Genomic DNA, 19,011 nt, shown 5'->3' with positions numbered 1-19,011 from the left:
TCAAAATTGACTTCTTTCCAGCCAAAGTGTACTTCTTGCTTCAGTCTGCAACACACTTCATATGTGTCTCCTTTTAACCAGGACCTTTCTACTTCTTCCCTCCACCCGGAATGCTTTTCCCTATAGATATCCACGTGGGTAGGTCCCCCGCTTCCTTCAGTTCTTTCTTGAAATCTCCCCTAATAATTTTGTATATCCCAATATACTACATACGTTTTATTTACTTATTGAGTACATCTTTACTCTCCTCCCTATAATACCATGAAAGAAGGTAATTTTGCTTTTTTTGCTAGTTTTCACAGTGACTAGAACAGAATCCTGCACAGAGTAGATGCTCATTAACCAGTTTGAAGGAATGAATCAATGAACTGTAAATTGACTCAAACATCTGAGTACCATTACCTCCTCTATATAGTTACACCCAAATAATAATATTCTAAAATCATAACTTTTGTTTTTTATTTGTATTACTGCTAGGATATTTTTATTTAAAATTTTTCTATAGTTTTTGTTTGTTTTTTGTTAGGTATGAATTTTATTTCAGGATATGATAAAATGTTTATTATAAAAAGTGGTTGGGGGACCAAAAGGACTGAACTTTACTTCTGTAATGTGACAACGCATGCTAAGTACTCCAGCACATAGATTTATGCTTTCATTCGTAAGGATTTCTAAGCAGTCTGTTTACCTTTTTGTTTGTTTTATTATTAGGATGATTTAAAGGTTAATGCAAAAATGCTTTAGAAATAAGATTAATGGTGAGCAGTACCTCCCTAGAGGGTATTAAATGACAGTGGAGTTCTCCAAGGCACATGAAGCATTCAACATGACAGATGTAGCCTGTATTAAAATCTGTCAGGTAACGCTATACTTGGAATATAGAAATTATCTGGTGCATAAAATGGTTTTACATCACAAAGCATGGATGATTTTACAGAAACTCAAATTGATTGGATTCTATGTAAAAGGAACACTTATCAAAATGATATTTGCCTTTTGAAATGTATCAGGACATTCTCCAGAAACTTACACTGTTCCTAAAGGTTAGGAGAGAGTCTGCATAACTGAGGGTTTCTGCTCTCTTCTATAAATGTTTTAAAACTTAATGTAGCAACAGCCATTCTCATTTCATCTCTATTTTTTTCAATTTAAAAATATTTGCCAGCAATTATATGCTATATTAGTGATCATTTTCAATACAATTATAACCTTATCTATAATTTTAGGAGCTTAAGCACTAATATTTTGGTGAAGGAGTAGGTGGAGATCGTATTGGTAAAAGTTATTAGTAAATAATTGGATCTTCACACATGCTTGGAATGATTTTTCTTCTTCATTCGTTCTAATTCCCATAGTTTAATGGTAAATTTCCTGAAGAGTCTACAGTTAAATGTATTTTTTAATTGTTAAAATCATTTATTGGTATTAGCAAGGAAAGTTTTTACAAAATAATTCATTATAGTAACAATGTTAGTCTGCTTTAGAGGTTTTTACATTCTTCTTTTTCATTAAACGAACATAGCATGCATCCTAGATGTTACAGTTGCTATTATTAGGAAGAATAACAACAATATTTAATTTTACTTACACGTTTTATTATATTTGTCCACCTGAGTGCTATTATGTCCCAGAATAATGGAGGGTATTGAATGAATTTTAACACTAATTTAAGATCATTAAAATATGTTTAAAACAGATTTTATATAAGTATCTTATAAAACCATTTCAAACAATAAGATTAAAAAATAGAAAATTAATTGTGATAATTTTGATTTATAAATTTCTTTAATAGGTTGGGTTTTTGGTCTCACATCTAAACATCTTTGCCTAACTTAAGGTCAAAAGTATTTTCTCATGTTCTCTTTTTGAAGCTTTATAGATTAATTCTTAACAGGTAAGTAGGTCTATAGTCCAGTTTGAATCAAGCTTTGTATTGGAGCAAGATCTGGATTGAAGTTCTATGTTTTGCTTATGAATATCCAGTTGCTCCAACACTATTTGTTGAAAAGCTCATCCTTTCTCCACTGAACTGCCTTTGCACCTTTGTCAAAAATCAATTGTCTATATATTTTGTGCCTGTATATTTATGGACTCTCTAGTCTATTACATTCATCTATTTGCCCATCTTTATTTCAACAGCACACTGTCCTGATGACTATAATTTATGTCTTGAAATCAGATAATGTTTGTCCTCCAACTTTGGTCTCCTTTTTAAAAATTTTTTGGTTATTTTAGAACTTTTTGCATTTTACATTTAAATTTTATAACCACCTTGCAATGTATTAAAAAAGGCCTGTAAGGATTTTGATTGAGATTGCATTGAATCTTTAAATAAACTTGAAGAAAACTGACAGCATAGTAACAATGTCTCTTTTGACCTATGAAACACTGTATGGCTTTCCATTACTAAGTTCTTTTCAATAATATTTCATAGATGTCAGTAATCAAAACTTGCTCATCTTTTGTAATAGTTGACATATTTTAATGGTATCATTTTATTTTTTGTAACCATTTTACTGAGGTATGATTGAAATAAAAAAATGCACATATTTAATGTATATAACTTGAAGAGTTTGGATATTGTTAAGAGAAGAAATAGACACACCATAGCTGAGCGGGAATATACGATAACAGATTGCAAATCATATCTGATGATAGACTTGCATCTAGAATATATGAAGAATTCTCAAAATCCAACCATCAAAAAAAAAAAAAACACAACACCCAATTTAAAAATGGTGGGAAAATATTTGAGTTTACCTAAGAAGATAGAGGGAAAAAATAAATGCATGAGAAGATATTTAACATCATTCATTATTAGAGATGAAAACTAAAATGACTGATCATTAACAAGTGTCAGTGAGATGTCCAGGTAACTGTACTTTATTTAACTTCTCTCACTGGTGAATAGCATGTTGCTATGTATATATAGGTGTAGTGGTAAACATTTCTTGAATTAGGCAATTAATATCGTTGTAAAAGAATCTTTCTGAACACGTTGAATTGTTTATGGTGAAAAACAAAAGCTAAATTTTAGAATATGAAAATATTACATAAAGGGGCTGTACTTGTTTGAAATTGTAAACAGAGTTATAATCAGAAGGAATCAATGGGATTGAGACCACAGTTAAACTATCCCCTGAAATGAAAATGCTGAAAGATAATGAATTTTGATGATGTCACTTTCAGTTAATAAATTTAACTTTCAAGAAATTCTTGCAAAACCACATTTCCTATTTTTAACCTCAAAGATAATTTAATATGAACATCACATCAAGTTTAAGAATCACTAAACCACCTCTTAGCATTTCTGCAGTCCCATAATTTCTGTGCTTCTCAAACTTTAATGTATATTCACATCTCCTGGGGCTTTTATTAAACATCTGTGCTTTCAATCAGCAAGTCTTGGGTGGGGTGCAAGATTTTGTATTTCTAATATGCTCCCCTGTAAGGCCAGCTCAGTTGGACCACATGCTTTGAATAGCAAAGCTGGAGACCTTTCCAAACTTAAAATCATCTTCAGTGTAGGTTTATGATGTTTTTCCTGTTTACTGCCTCACAGCCCTGGTATGTTGCCTAGTACACTGATGGGGAAATAAAATATAAGATGACTATTGTAGCAAGATTAGAACATTTTTTTCTAAGTAATCAATCTTTTTCTGCATTTTTTTAAACTAGAAAAATCTGTTTTATTCAAGTCAGCACACACTACAGTGATTATATTCTTATGCTACAAACTGTTTTCCTTTTTCATACCTTTTAAAACATTTGAACCTTATTCTATTTCTGCAATCACAGAGTCTTCATTATTATTTTGAAATACTTATCACTATCATTATTTTCTCTATAGCCTGTCAATTTTACTATAGGAAGCCAAGAAAAGCAGATCACAAAATACAGTATAGCAGGCAGGTCGACACCTCTCATTATTAATTAAATCTCCACAAATAACAGGTAATCAATTAAGCTGCAATCCATCCTTGGTTAATGAAAGAAATAAGTCATTCTTCAAGTCAGTTGATTATTTTGATTAGAATCTTAATGTACCAGCTTTTTTCCCTTTAATTTTACCATTTATAATCATAATAGAAAATGCTAAAGATTATTGAGACCAAACCCAAGCCTCTATGGATAAAGAATTTTAATCCTTTTAGAGTTTCATAGCACCAATACAATCTAATGAAATTTCAACATTGAGAAATAAAGGAACATTTTTCAGGTGTGTTTATACAATTAAAATGAGCCAGTGCATACTAAAGACCTCCTTTTCATACAGCTGATACCATTTTATGCATCTTGTATAAAGCGCTATGTGAGATAATTGAATCAAAGCATTACACTAAGGACTCGAAGAATATGAGTCCATATGCTTGATCATATTTTCCAAGAGTTCATTACACATTACCTACTGTGCTCTAATGTCATAGAAAATATTCAATTCTACATTGAATATTTATCATTCTATTTTAAGTATGCATTTGCATATGTATCTCTGTTTAGACTGTAAGTTTAAAACAAGGCTCTATGCCTTGCCTCCAAAGTTACTAACATAGGATTGCACAAAGTGTTCAGTAAATACATTTTGAACTGGGTTGAACATTATCATTTTTCTGAAATATTTCAATGAGAAGGAAACCTGGCTCCTTTCCCTAAAAAAGCACAACAGGTGGAGGACCATTTATACCACTTTATGCTTATATTCTATTTATACAACATCACAGCACTCACACAAGACATTCGTCAAACAAGCAATCAATATATCACGGTCGAATGAAATATGCAACGCGAAGGTTTCCTAGTCTCAGGTAAGTTATCTAACATTGCTAGGATTCTTACCAATGCAGATAGAATTCCAAGAATCTCTGATCCTTGCTATTCCTCTCAGATTCAAATTCCCCTTCAAGCAAAACCATTTGAAATTAATTGTATTCTCCAGGAATGTGACCTGCACATAAACCAGTAATACACTTCTCCAGCCATGCTACATGCTAACATCCTAACGTGTTAATTTGCAAAACCAAATATAACCCATATAAATTCTGGGCAGCGGGTAGATAAAGCATATGGCAGGGGTAAGAAGCATTGGTGAGTGAGACACATAGCGCGGTGTGGTCATTTTCTGATTCCTGCTAATAGGCTAAAGAAAAGTGCCCGAGAGTTCTTGCTACTCTCTCAGCAGCCGTTTTGAACTTCAGCAGCGAGTGTGACAGTCCCAGAAGTAACTTGATCCACGATCAAGTCAGCAGTGCTAATACAGCTGTGACATTACACCTGCTGCTTCCTGGAAGTCTTGTTCTGCTGCAGTTGGATTTATTTCATTACGTGGAAATCGGTAGCAAGCAACTTCTCAAGGTAAGTTAAAGATGTTAGGATAAAAGCCATCTGGTACCCAATTTTCTTTGATCCAGGACTTGAACTGTTCTGAAAAGCAATGAGTGAAGAGACAGAGAGAGTTTGGGAGTTTTATTAGGAATTCCTATCCAAGATGGGTGTAATTCCTCATTTACTGCATTAGTAGTAGACCATCAAGAAAAAAAAATCTGCAGCTGGAAGAAAGAACCCGTTAAACGTCATTTCCGTTCAAAGTTGTTTCTATGAAGACCTGCGCATGTGCTAATTGTGCGTAAACACTGTACACTAGCTTGCTCTACCATGCGGATGTGTGAAATATACACTAAATTGGGTGTTGCAAAATGTGTTCCTGCTGTTACACCTGCAAATGCAAAACTATACATGACACTCATTTGTCAAAATTAGTCAAAGGTGCAAACATGGAGATATATTATTGGCCATTAAAATATACTTAAAAGTATAGTCATTACATGAGGATAAGCACAGTGATCATCAGACAGAGCTCTGTGGCGTTTATAAGACAGGCTTAAATAAAGGAAGCAGAAAATTTTATCAGCACTACTTTTTAACTCTAATTATGCTTCAGAATTTGCACAATACTGAAAAGCCCATTTGTCGATACCCTATGTTATCTCTTCATGGAAACTCATTACATAAAAAGGATTAACTCCAAAATTATGTGTCTATAGCTAAAACATACAACTGGAATAGCATCGTGTTAGCTAAATTTCATCTTCTGCGGGCAGAAAGTGATTAGGTTATAATTTGTCACCATTTTTCCTAATGTTTGGCTCAGTGCTAAGTAGTATTTTCATCACAGTCTTCAACTGAACTAAAAAGAGAATACAAGGTTTATTTCTTTATTTTCTAATATTTACTTATTAAAAATTTTAAAGGTATCAATGCTTAAGTATAGACTCTAAAGCATAGTATTGGTTTTATAAATACTTGGGAGTAATAAGCTATATTATAATGAGCTCCCCAATGAACTAGTGGTACAAATCACTAGTCTGTATGTGTAGTTTGTTTGTATGTGTGTTTTCATATGTCTCCATGGAGTGTGTTTAGAATTTTCATACCATAGCTGGGGCTACTGAGGTTCAGAATTATTCTCTGGGCAATGCTTATGGAGTAGTGTCTCTGTGCCCTACATTTTGCTATATGGAAGCTGTCAGATTTCGGTGAGACCCAAGATGCTCACACCATTTAAGAGTGAACAGTGTGTTTGGGTGAAAGAGAACCTCATCCAAACATGGGGGGTCCGGGACATCTTTTTGGAGAATACCATGTCCCAGCTGACACACAGGGAAGAGGAGACTGGGTGCCACTGTGTGTGCACATGCGTGCATGTTGTGTGTGCATATATGCACAAGTGTGCAAATAAGTGAGTTATGGCAACACAATGGGATGGAATTATGTTCCATGAACTGGAAAACTGGGTCAGAAGTACATAGTGTGTCATAAACAGGGAAAAGAATGTGCAAGGCTCAGGGGGAAAAAGAAGCAAGTGTACTGATGGGATGAAATTATTTCACCTTGACTATATGACATGATTCTAAGACAATTAAGTTCAAATCAAAATTTAGGTCCGGAATTTTTACAATGTGAAGTCCAAATCTTCTAACTTTTCAGCTGCAATTTTCTCTACCTTAACCAGGGCTGGGTTATGACTTTTATGGGCTCTAGACAGTTTGCCTTCATGTTAATTAAATACTAGAAAATATATTTCACAACTACATTCATATAAAGACACGTATATTAATACTACATATTAAAACATTGTTTTTGACCTAAAAATTCAACTTTTTCCTCTGATTTAAAAAGACTAACATTTTCATGGGATCCTCCCTAAAAAATAATGAGGGTCCTAAGCTCAGAGCGAACTCTGCCTAATGGAGAAACCAGCCCTGACCTTAGCAGCAAACATATCATCAAGTACTTTTAAACTGAGCTTTAGAAATAGTCTTTTCCTCCTATAACTTAAGCTGACAGATATGGAAACAGTGTCAAGAGTAATGTTTTGTGGCATGCTCGGTCTCAAACAGTTAGTGTCATAAGAAGAAACTCAGGTCACCAGATTCCCCTTGCACTGTTCTGAAATGTCCTGCATAATTTAATAATGAATAGATGTTATTATGATTAAAACTTACACTTTAATGCTCTTATCTAGAAGACATCCTGGCTAGTTTCCAGTGCTGAGCACAAATAAGATAGACCCATGGGGAATGGGGGATTTCTGACACTGCAGGAAATGTGTGAACTATGGACCACAGAAGTATTGGGACATATACAGTAAGATCCTGGGTAAAGAATATTTATTTAAAATGTTATTAATAATGTATTTAGACATGTAAATTCCATACATTGCTTTTGACTTGAAGCATACCATTAACATGTTGAAGTTTGTGTATAAATTTGATATTCACGTCCCCTTGAGAAGAAAGATTCTGTAGCTAATTTTTCCTTTTTAAGGAATTATGTCTCTGGAAGGAGAACTGGAATTTGTTAAGATTGTGAATTAGTTAATAAAAATGGGATTTTAAAAGTTTCCTTTAAAAGTATGGTTACATTTGCTGGTTTCTGCCCATATTCTCACTACCCACACCCAGATCCTGGCTCTACCACTACCAACGGCTTCTTGGAATTCTAAATGAAATACAGCATGCAATCTTTAACATAGTAAGTTTCATGACCACTCACTTTAGAAAATCTTGGTTTTCTTATATGTGTATATGACTATTTTTTGTGGTACAAAATCAATGGGGAAATTATTATGTAATTATTTTTAACCTTTAGAAAGTATTAAGGTTGATAAATCTGCTTCACTGAATCATTGGGTACCCAAATCCAGTGTGAAAAATCACTACAACAGAAACCTATACTTACTGAAGGTAGTCAGATTCGTAAGCTTTTGGACATTAAAAGAGGTTATGCATTGGCCCTTGAAACAATTATAGACCTGACATATGTTTAGTCACAATCACTGTGGGAACCAGAAGGACTCATTTCAGTGAGAATTTAGTGGGTTAAGATTGATGCAAGAAAAAAGTAGTACCTCAGAAATGGACCATTAAGACTCAATCCATAAAATACCATCCACTCAGTTAATTGCAAAATATTATTTCAGGAAGAGCACTGCTCAGCATTTCCTAGCTCCCTTGGATAACTGATACACCTCCTGTCTATACCCCTGTCTACACATCCCTGATACCTTCTGATTTTCTTCAAGGGGATACTTACTACATGGTGTTATATCCTGACTTTTTAACCATTCTTCTAAGAAGGCATTCTGCATCTTGGTGAAACACATCCTTTTATTGCTTTATGGGGTGTGTATGTGTGTTGATGGACTGAATTAATCAAAAGCAGTATTATATAGCATGCATTTCCATTTGAAAGCATCTTAAGTTTTTTTTTGCTTTTACCATCACTGAGGGAGATGGAATTCCAGATACATAGAGATGAGGATGTAGGAGTGGGATATAGAAAAGAAGTTAAGAGTTTATTTAGATTGTATTTTCTCACTTTCTTTCTCTCATAGATCAGCTCTGGAATAAGAATAAAGGAGTGACATGTCTCAAGTAATAATTATCTAAAATGAGAGCCTCCTGCATTCATTCAACATTTCTCCTGATTTCTTTTGTAAATAGGTGTATTCGCCCTTTTAAGGTTAACCCTTTAATCATTCTCATAACTTATCCTGAATTATTGCAATTTCATTCAGTAATGAAACCCTAAAACCTAGCCAATTTCAATTTTTTTTAAATAGGAGTAAGAAAACCACAGAGGAATAAATAAAAATTCTGTGGTATATCCAGAGGAGCAGAAGACACAGCGTGATAAGCAAGTACAGGACTTTGTACAGCTAGAGCTATCGGCGTCTGCCCTCCTTAGCATTAGTTGTAAAGACTGTTCCGTTCAACTTGGACTCCAATGCAAACCAAGCAGTCAAGGTGTCAAGGTGTACATGTGTGTATACTTACATCTACATCGATATCTATGTTGATATCGATATAGATATAGATATTGATATTAAAAAGATTATTAAAGAGCTATTTCTAAAAGTTCCATGCTCATTAATTCAAAAACCTAAGTGAAACAGACAAATTCCACGAAACACTTAAACAACCAATCTCAGTCAAGAAGAAAAAGATAACATCAATAGTTCCATAAATATTTAAAAGATTGGATCTATAGTTAACCGCCACTAAAGAATGCTCCAAGAGCCAGACAGTTTCACTGGCAAATTTGCGCAAATATTTAAGACATTTACCAGTCCTACACAAAGTATTTCAGGAAGTGCAAGACTAGAAGAATAATTTCCAATACATTTTAGGATGACATTACCCTGACTGGAAAATGATCAACACCAATACAAGAGGGAGAAAACAAAACTGAAGAGGATTGTAACACACAACACAATGACTATAGTTAGCACTGCCGTATGATGCATACGAAAGCTATTAAGAGAGTAGTATTCCAAGGAGAATATTTTTTCTGTTCTTTTTATTGTATCTATATGAGATGATGGATTAGGGTTACCTATTGTGGTAATCATTTCATACTATATGTAAATCAAACCATCATGGTGCACACTTTAAACTTATACAGTGATGTATGTCAATTATTTCTCAATAAGACTGGCCAACAGGTACCTAAAAAGATGCTCAACATCAGTAAACATCAGGGAAATGCAAATCAAAACCACAACTGAAATCTCACCTCACACCTGTCAAGATGGCTGTATACAAAAAAGATAAATGTAATTATAAACGTCCTTTATTAAAAAGGATATTTATCTCCATTGCACTTTCCTTTATTAATATTAAATACTTTAGTAATTAAAAGCATTTAAGAGTGTGTACTTTTATAAACTATTCAGGAAACAAAAGCTACTGCATACTAGGTATACATCTAAGTATGCAGTATCCAGAAAAAGATTATCATTTTGAATTTTTTTTCAGATCAGTGAATCCTTTATTTCACTCTGACACATTGGTGTTCCAAAGAAAAAGATGCCCTAAATTATATGCCAAATCTGGTTTCCTGTTGTTCTTTAAAACTCCAGCTAGTTATCAGTTGTCAAAAAAAAAAAAAAAAACCCACAGACTAAACCTAATACCTAAGAGTATGCCAAGTATCTTTTGAAAAAAAAAATCTCTGTAATCTCATCAGGACTTCATATCTTCAGCTTGGCCCGGATACTCACAGTTTCAGAAAGCAGGGAGTCAGTGCAACAGTGCATAAAATATGAGGGCTCTGAAAGCCTGTGCCTGCTTAGAGGAGTGTGTAATTTAATAAAGTGTTCATTGATGTCAGCACACTGGCTCATCACACTTGTGCTGATGTTGCCGCCTGCAGCACAGAGACTCCTACTGCTAATTAGATGACTGAAGTAAGATTACATCTCCCTTGGAGATGGACACAAAGGTGGGAGAGTTATTCTCAAAGGGATTTTTGATTTGCAAGCATCTGATGGACTAGAACAAAAATAGGGAAGGGCACACTTTAGGGACAGCCAACTAAGGAAATGAACTCAACAGAGTTGCATTATTTATAAGAACAAAAGTTATGAAAGATACCACCAGGCTTCTGTTGTTCCTACTTTACTCACACACAAATTTCTAATGTAAATTATAAATAAGGAATAATATTTTTAGGACTTACATGCTAAGCTTTTCAACAATCCCTTGTAAATCCCAGAGAAATGCAAGAGCTATGCGTTGAAATTCTACATGTTGTACTTTACACTTTATTGTCAAGGGATGGCCATTAATTTTACCTTTCATAATTGTATTCCAAAAAGTCAAGTAAATGACTTTTCAAAGGAAGTTTAATTATGTATCAGTCACAGAGCTGGGAAGGACTTTTCATCTAAGAGCATACAAGTGAAAGTTTTGCTCATATTGAAGCAAAGGCAAATATTCTGTGATGATTTTCATAAAAGCATTTTAATACTTTAAATATTTGATCTCATAGCCTGACCTAAATATTGAATATTATCTGTTGATAAAAAGTTACTCAGTGCTGTTCCAAAGATAATTTCATATTTTTTAAGCAAGTCCTCTATTTTTGTTCATTTGTTTTTTACTTGATAATATCAAATGGAGATTTTTATCTTCCTGATAATGTTTTGAATTGCCAGTTTGCTATTGAAAATACTTCGACAAGAAATGTTACTATTAGGAGAAAGGACATTAAGCTGTATGTGAGGTGATAGTTTGTATTTTTGTAATACTAATATAAACACATTCTTATAAAATAGAATAGATTGCAAACAATTATCCCATTTTAAACCAGTGGTAATGAGAAAAGACATGGAACAGTAATGGATTCTGTTAGCAAACTGAGCCATCTCTCTTGACTTTTCTTACTTTGTCAATACCATATATGTTGCACTTTAATGGCTTGATGCCCTTATGTTTGGAATATTTTAGCGAAAGATTTCTAAATATGACATAATAGTTCAAATTGTATTATTCCAATCTCTCAGTGAAAAGAAATCATTAAAATTTTTACCACCCTTTCATTTAACTAACCAATTGAATGAACACCTTTTTAATACTTAGTATAAATCAGATACTGTGATAATCAGGATTTAAAGGTACAATATCCTTCTAAATAAGCTTAAAATTCATCAGAGATATTAACATTATAAACTGAATGAGCAGCATTTTTAAAGTTACTAAAATGTGTGCATTAAAAATTCCCATTACACGTTTCTCATTGCTACACCCCGACTGATTTAACATGATTTTTTGGGCTAGAGGCTTTGCGTATTGATCTGGACAGAGTAAGATTGTGATTACTTAGCATGAAATTTTACATTGTATTTGCTTAAGCAAAAGCACAGGCATTTGTAGAATAAGTGCCTTGAAAGTCAGTAATTGTTAAGTGTGTAAAGCTTTACTAAGAACCTCAGTATGGAGGGAACCAAGGATAAAGTGTAGGCGAATTATCATACCACAGGAAAAGGAGAAATCACTATGGATTCCAAAGAAGGGCTCTCAAAAATAGAAAACAGACTGGCCAGTGGTCAAATTGCATCAGTCCCCTGGCTCCTGGCACTTTCTTCTTCTTGTATACCTCTAGCCAACATCCTTGAGGCTTGGCTGAGGGTGGGGAGGAAAAGTCGGGAGCGCAGACTGGGTGGTAGGTTAAAAATGACCAATGAGTGCATTTAGCCTCACAGAGCCCCACATAATTAAGCACGTTGTGAGGAAGCAACTCCAGAACCTGCTGGAGGAAGTCATCAGGAAAATGTGACACAGGTTTTGACCAGGCTGGCCCAGGAGCTGGACCTAGGCAATCAGTGACTCCTTACTCTCTACCCTGTCCTTGGACTGTACCTTATGTCCACTGTTCCTGCACTAGGAGCTACTTCAAGGACATATCCTTGAAAGAGCAATGTGTTTTTAAGACCATCTGGACGGCATATATCACTGAAACACTCTTAAGGCATATAAAACTTATAATTCTACAAACTCTTAAGACTCTGGAGGTCAGGAGCGGAGATCTACTCATCTTGTGGGCTGCCCAAGACAAGCCTCGTATGTCAGATCCCTTCCTTATGAAAACCATTACCTACCACTTTGGAGTGATCTGCTTTTCTTTGGTCCCTGCTTGCCCTCCGTGTATGGAGGCCAGTTTGAAATCACACCTGGTAAACTCCCAAGGTTGTGAACCAACAGACCCAGAACAAAAATTGGATGGCAGAGATGAAAGGATGAGAAAACAGGACCACAGACTTACTTCAGCAGCAGATTACCACAGGACACTGCTAGAGGCCAGCACAACTCTGGGACCATCTACCAAAATGATTACCCCTCAAATGACTACAGTGTAGGTTTTTAGGGACTGACCAGCTAATTTGCAACAGGAAAAACAGGAATCCAAAAGACCATGTGCCACAACCAGGAGGCTATGTGAGCTGATTTCTGCTCTTCCCTATGAGATCTCTCCCTGCAAACACATTCCCCAGCCTGGCTTGAGCCATGCTCACCACCACCAGCAGTCTCCTAATTCTGCCATCAGCTAGCTTTGCCTCTGTGGTCAGGCACCCATCAGAATTACTGATCATGTTGCTCACTGCCTCTGTCAGATATCTATTCATCTCTTCCCCTACGAATCCCAGGATTCAACTATAACATCTGGTTATGATTATAGTACAAGGCAGGGGTGTAGAAAGAGGAACAGGGAGTGGAATGCAGTAAAATTTACCAGTATATTTTAAGGGGGCCAGGGACCCAGAAATATTCTACGTTAATGTACATACACTAGACATTTTTAGCTAGTTGATCTTTGTTTGCAGGGTCTAATTTTATCTTGAGACAGTTCTGGAGAATTGACTTTTATATGACCAGTTATGCACCAACCATTGAGCAAGGTACTTTCACAAATGCTAAGTTCATTCTTAAAGTACTGTGAATCAGATTTCTAATTACATAAATCAGAAAAAAAAGGCAAAGAATCCTCAAGATGCATGAGTTGGGCTATAGAAAAATAGTACCACATTAAATAGCTTCTTAGATATAAATTGAATTATTTAATCTTAATTTCAATAAACAGTCATTTTATAGTCCATTTAAAAATTGTATTGACTAGGGTCATCTGTACTTTTGCTTCCATTATGCTAATTGTATTTGATTAAATTTAGAGATAGATATTTAAATATTAATGTGTTTTTTTCATATTATAAATATGAATGTTTGGCCTCTATTTCAAAAACACTTATGAATAAAACATTACATTTCCTCTGAATGGCAAAGTTGAATAGATCTACAAAATGGAATTATGATCCCTGAATATAGAGATTATATATTGATTTAATTTATTTCTGGTGAAATCTTTCCACTAACATCAATAAATATTTCCTGGCAATATTCTCATCCTCGTTGTTTTATATTCCTTTGTCCAAATCTTCAGTAAGATTTTAAGTGCCTTGAACTTAGCTTGCATTTAGAGGGTAGGGGCAAAGATGGGAAATGATAAAGAGGTAAAGAAATGCAAGCTCTGAGGTGAGAGGGCTGGACACAGAGGGATGCTGCCCCTTTAACTGATCTCCTAAGAATATAACAATTGCTCCTTTGCTGTCACTGAAGGATCGACAACCAGCATTCAGTAAGAGAAAATCAAAAAAGCACACAAAGGCCTCTGCAGAGCCAGCATTGGTTGGGTGACTATTATATGCCAGACACATTTCTATATAGTTTAAATAGTTTCTCATCTTAGATTACTCACTGTTTTGATTTTCACCCCTAGGACCTAGAATGGATCCTTGTATCTATAGTCACTCAATAAATTCTTGGAAAGTAATATATTATTTTTCCCTTACAGGATACCTACAACTAGGTTATATTAAGTGTTAATCTGATTTACTTGCTAAATCAAAGAAGGTTGAGGAGTTAAGTAACAAATCTAATTCAGTACAGCTGGGAAGTGGCTACACTCAGATTTTAAAACAATCATTCTCTCTCTTACTTGTTTATTATACTATCTTCTAAAAACAGATTGTTTATAACATAAAACAATAAGAACACAGTTATATGAGAGAGAATAAACAGGATTATTAAAAAATTGTTAAATTCTTGTCTCCTATTTTTTAGAGCAGATTTCTTTTTAACAATTGTGGTAGGTATACATCTAAATGGTTCACAATGATTTCTTCTTACTATTCACATCCATTCTTCTTCTTCTTGAATGTAGGCTGGCCTAGTGACCTGCTTCTAACCAATACAATACAGGAAAGGTGAAGTGATGTTCATTTCAAAGATTGCCACTTACATCTTACTGGGAGACTCTCTACTGCCTTCTCTGCTTGCATGCTTGCATGAATGAGCTGCCATGCTGGAGACTGACCCTGGCCAAAGGCCAAGAGCCGTCAAAAAACTGGGACCCTCACTCAGTCCAATAACCGTAAAGAACTGAATCCTGCCAACAACCATTCAGTCCCTCTCAAGACACCTTGACTGCAACCATTGAAGGATCCTAAAGCAGTGGACCCAGCTAAGTCATGTCCAGACTCATGAGCCACAGCCACTGTAAGATAATAAATATATGTTGCTTTAACTAACTAATTTTCTTGATAATTTAATACATGTTAATATGTAACTAATACAATAATATTCAAATATATTTTTTACAAAATCAGATTGCTTATCAATTTGTAATTAATTGTAATTGATAGTTGCAATTATCAATGAAGCAATGATCAATTGCTAATGATCATGCAAATACATGTAAGAAAGAGACTAAGTGTCATAGTGGCCCACTGGAAGTAAGAATAATTCCTTAAAATACAATAAATGCTATAATTACTATGGTTCCAATTGCAATAAGGTATTTTAAAAAGGAAATTTTTCAAAAGCTTTAAAAATTATTTGGTGTAAACCCCACTTTTTATGACCTTATCTCATTCAAAGATGCATTTTTTTCACATTTTACCATCTTTGAATGTTGAAAATCTTTTTCAATTGATGATAGTTGAATTAAAAGAAGTTTATTCTCTTATTGACATAAAATAACAACTGATGAACCACAATAACTTACAAATGTGTTAACGGTATACATTTTCAATGTTTTTTATTCTGTAATTTTGGTATAAAAAAACAAGGCTCGTGAAAACCATGGTCCTTAGAAATTCAGAAGTCAATTTCTGAAAATATATAGCCCTTCAATTTTATACACATATTTCTTATGGTACTTTAAAAAGTTATTTTTTTTTATCTGTTCAAATTTATTGGTGTTGTCCCATTTAATCAATACAGTGAAACAGATGTGAAACAAATGAACTTCAGGAAAAGTAAGGTAGGTTTTTAATCTGTCTAAAAATGTATGTGGTAACAGCCTCTGATGGAATATTACTATCATATTTTTGAGTTTGTTTTAAAGAACGATTGGATTTCTTTATCAGGATTGTGAAGCACCTATTTGCAGAGCATAAGGACACACCCCTCTGAGAGATACAAGTCGTGTCTACTGTTTCTGAGACAAACTGCAAATCACTGATTGTGGGAATCATTGCCATCACCTGGGATAATCCTAGAGCACAACGCAATGATTTTCAGTCTACCCTTACTGGAAGTATCTGTTTCTTAAAACTGAAAATGGATAACTGAAGTGCAAATCCGCAGTAGAAAGCCTGTGGAGAGTGGCTTATGTACCAACACTGAACCTTCACTATTTCAAGTTTTGTTTGACTACAGCTGTAGTTAGTGAAAGGACCTTTAAAAAACTCAGGAAAAACTGCATGTGTATACTCTCTGCTGTTAATATATCCACGAGCAAGTAAAAATAAATGGGTGGTTCGATAAGATTCATTTTTGCAGCAGTATGATTCATTTTTATAGCCTTTCCTGCAAAAAGAAAGACTAAATCATCTTTATTTTCTATGTATTCTCTTTGTTTTCTATATAGTAGTTTTCCGAATTTTGTCCATTGTTTTCATTGTATTCTTCGCTCTTTTGTTTGCCTTGCAGGCATCCTCTTCACTGAAAAAAAAGGAAATGACAGCTTTCATCTACTATAAAGATGAAAGAATGTCCTTGAAAGTATTTGGGGCAGCGAGAGAAGACCTTCTCAGTAAGTAGGAGTTGGACAATGTTGCTACATGGGAAATTCTGGCAATTGTCTCAAGCTTTAAACTAATTTGGGTGCACGTAATTTATTGGTCATTAAAGAGCCAGTCTCTTATGAAGATAAAATACATAGGGCGGATGCAGTTCTTTTACCATTTTCTGAGCAGCAAGACTTCTAGCAGAAGGGCCTTTCCTGCGGGGGGGGGGTGTCTTGACTGAACCTCTCCCTCCCCTGAAAACACCTTGACTTAACGATTCAATAAATAGATGTATGTTGAACGAAGCATTTAAGAACAGAAAAATGGCAAAAGCAACTTTAAATCTGAGAAATTATCTGTTTAAAGGGATATTTAAACACCAAAACTAACAGATGGTTTTGAGAGTAAAAATATGTATTCCAGACGAGTATGACTAAAGTCAGATCAGACAGCTAAGGAACATAGTCTTATAAAAATTTTGATAAGAAACTTTCTGGTCCTATTGTATGGTCAGTGTTACCATGTGTCTATAAAACAAACATGGTGAATCCAAAAGTGTTAAAAAATGACTTGATATTGATAGGACAGACTCGGTGAGATACAAGGATAGGCCCTATTGTTGCAATAAAAATGTATGAAGTAGGAAAATGCAAATAAGTATAAATGAAAGGTATGTTTTAATAATGGGAACTGGCACAACACAACATGTTCTGTAGTCCCTTTCTAAATTATAGAGAGATACAAAAATATCTGTTATTGTCGTGAACTTAATTCTAGAGCTCAAATCCTTGCAATGGTAGCAGCCCTTCCTCCTGATCCCATGGTACAGAATTTGGAGACTATTAATTTAGAACAGAAAAAGTAAGAATCGTGAAATTGTATTTGCTGTTATCACTATAGTTGAGGATATATATATATCAAAGTTTTAAATTTTAAATAATAGAGGGTTGATAAATAAATTATTTGGGAAAGCAACCAGCATGACAGTTGCAGAAGCCAATGCAATGGGTCAGGGATCAATCCCACCGTATTTTCTCTGCCGCTGCCGTTCACAACCTTCTTATTGATGGGGCTATCATCTGATGAAGCTAGAATTTAATTTTGTTTTCCAAACAAGGTAAACAGAGAACCAGGCACAACCAGTAGGCTAATGGTGTCTTCAATAATTCCCTCAGCCTGCTAGACTAAAATATGATATTTGGGGATGAATCCTGGGGACCTGTTTAAACTGGGGCATAGTATAAAACTCATGTTTACCTTGGTTTTTATTTTTCATTTTGCCACCTGTTTGTCCTTTGAAAATCGAGGAGAAGAGGGCTCATTTTTTACCTAGTGCCCCTCTGCTTTTCTATTGTCTAGAACAATAGCTGAAGATGTGCAGGCTTTGGCTTCAACCATCATGCCATTTTCAACTACAGAAGTACCTGGAGGTATTTGCATCTTCTGATGTCACTGGTGAATGTGACCACCTCCCCAAATCATTAATATATTCTTAACTATGTCTTCTTAATTAACTTGAGTTATACTTGTATACAGAAAATTACACATAACTAATATATGCATTTTTTATGAGTTTGGACATATGCATACATCCGTGATATCCTCACCACAAACAAGGTAATAAACCTATCCATCACCTCCAGAAGATTTCCTGTGTCTCCTTGCTTTTTGTGTGTGTGTGGTAAGAACATTTTGCATGAGCTCTGCCTTCTTAGCACATTTTTAAATGCACATCATGGTATTGTTAACTGTAAGCTCTTTGATGTACAGCACATCTTTAGAACCTATTCATCTTGTAACTTTATACCCACAAAACAATTCCCCATTGTCTTCTCCCCTCCATCTTCTCAAGTTGCACAAGTACTCACAATGCATTATGAAACTGTCCCTGCCTATTTCTTCACACTCATCTCTTCTATTTCTGTTGATTGACTTTCTTCTGGTACACTGGCCTCCATTCATCGCACCCAATACGTCAAGCCCACTTTTGCATCAGGATCTTTACATCTTTGCTGTTCCTCCTGCATGGAGAGCTCTTCTGCTCACATTTCACATTTCTCAAGTCTCAACTCAAATATCACCGCTTCAGAAATTTCTGACTATTT

At 34.7% G+C, this 19,011-nt stretch overlaps 1 long non-coding RNA gene across 3 annotated transcripts in view; it reads left to right on the top strand.

The window, feature by feature from the left end:
* LOC140689971 (uncharacterized) overlaps nt 1-18,553 on the top strand; it is a 45,633-nt gene extending 27,080 nt beyond the window's left edge. The window contains exons 2-5 of one of the 3 annotated variants that reach the window (XR_012065119.1): nt 5,196-5,352; nt 15,058-15,392; nt 16,830-16,932; nt 18,266-18,553. This is a non-coding gene — a long non-coding RNA (uncharacterized lncRNA). Of the gene's footprint in view, nt 1-5,136; nt 5,353-15,057; nt 15,393-16,829; nt 16,933-18,265 lie in introns of all 3 variants that reach the window. The other 2 variants (XR_012065118.1, XR_012065117.1) reach the window with 2 other exon arrangements.
* The last annotated feature ends 458 nt before the right edge of the window (nt 18,554-19,011 follow it).

Source organism: Vicugna pacos, chromosome 3, assembly GCF_048564905.1.
Source record: "Vicugna pacos chromosome 3, VicPac4, whole genome shotgun sequence".
NCBI lineage: Eukaryota > Metazoa > Chordata > Mammalia > Artiodactyla > Camelidae > Vicugna > Vicugna pacos.
Note: the sequence above shows the minus strand (reverse complement) of the source record. Positions and strands in the feature narration are given on the sequence as shown.